This window comes from Pteropus medius, unplaced genomic scaffold (genome assembly GCF_902729225.1).
Source record: "Pteropus medius unplaced genomic scaffold, Ma_sr-lr_union100, whole genome shotgun sequence".
NCBI classification, from domain to species: domain Eukaryota; kingdom Metazoa; phylum Chordata; class Mammalia; order Chiroptera; family Pteropodidae; genus Pteropus; species Pteropus medius.
The window spans coordinates 6,290,910-6,292,154 of NW_024349802.1; positions in this window are offsets into that span (position 1 = coordinate 6,290,910).

Consider the following 1,245-nt stretch of genomic DNA (forward strand, 5'->3'; position numbering starts at 1 on the left):
GCTTCAACCCTGAGCCTTAAAAAAAAAAAAAACAAAACAAAACAAAAAACCTTTTTAATTTAACTTGTTTTTTGCCTCCTCACTGTACATAGCCTGAATCCAAAGAAAAAGAGCTGTCCCTGCACCCACACATCCCCCCTCAACAAAAGCCTTTAGTTCCTACTTTAGCCACTGGCTTCTCAGATTCCAAAGATCATATATTATAGTGTAGTGTTACAGGAAGTCTTGAGAAAAAAAGGACTATTGTAGTGTTCAACGTATTTTTGTATTAATGCATCATCATAGAAAAACTTTTTTAACATGAGAATAAAGATACTTTTTACTGGGTTTCTTTTTCAAAGCTTTGACCCTGGGGAATAAGCTGTTTCAGCAACAGAGCATGACACTATCCTTTTCTCTGCAGCCATGAAACATAAGATTTATTCTCTATTATAGTACACCTATTCTCAAGACTTTCAACCTAAAGAAGCAGCTAGGGATTAACTCTCATCTCCCCTTATGATGGCTGGGGCCTGCCCCAATCCCCAGAGCCAGGCTTGTGCTGGGTATAAGCTTCCATTCCAAGCTTTGCTCTTAACCCCTCAATCCTCTGACCTCACAACTGATGCAGGCACAGGCCAGTCTGCTCCCCACTGCTCATTAGAGGCTAGGTGGGAAACTACCACCCACAGACCAAAAGACAATCTAACCAGAAATGGGTGCACATCACCACGAGGTTCCATTTTTGGAGGGCTGAAAGAGAAGACAAAACTCCAGTACATTCCTATTTCAAGGAAAACTAGCGAACAAGTCTTAAGCCTGGTATAAAAATCCGAAAAGGTATTTTAAGAGTACCCTTCCCTCCCAAAGGTTGTGTCTATTAAGGTGCTTGAAGTATCTTCATATTTTTATACAAAACCTCTGAAGTTTGATAAATCTACAACCTACTTTTTATATAGCATTTTCCATCATGTTAAAGTATGCTGTTAACTTCTTGAGACCCATCATGAATGTAAAAGGTGTCATAAAGCCACCTCAATAGGTCAGTCAACCATTAGGTACAAATGCTGGGCAAGAACTGTATACAACAGCCAGCCACTGGGCCACCATCATGCATTGTAATTTTCACTGAGTTATATTTTTTGGATTTTATGTTTAAAAATATTTATAAATAAAGTCATCTTCCAGAGTAGTGTCTATTTAAAGTAGGGCACTGGAAGTTGTAATCCCAGATTTGCTTTTTTCTGGAAGGGTGCTAGAGGAGAC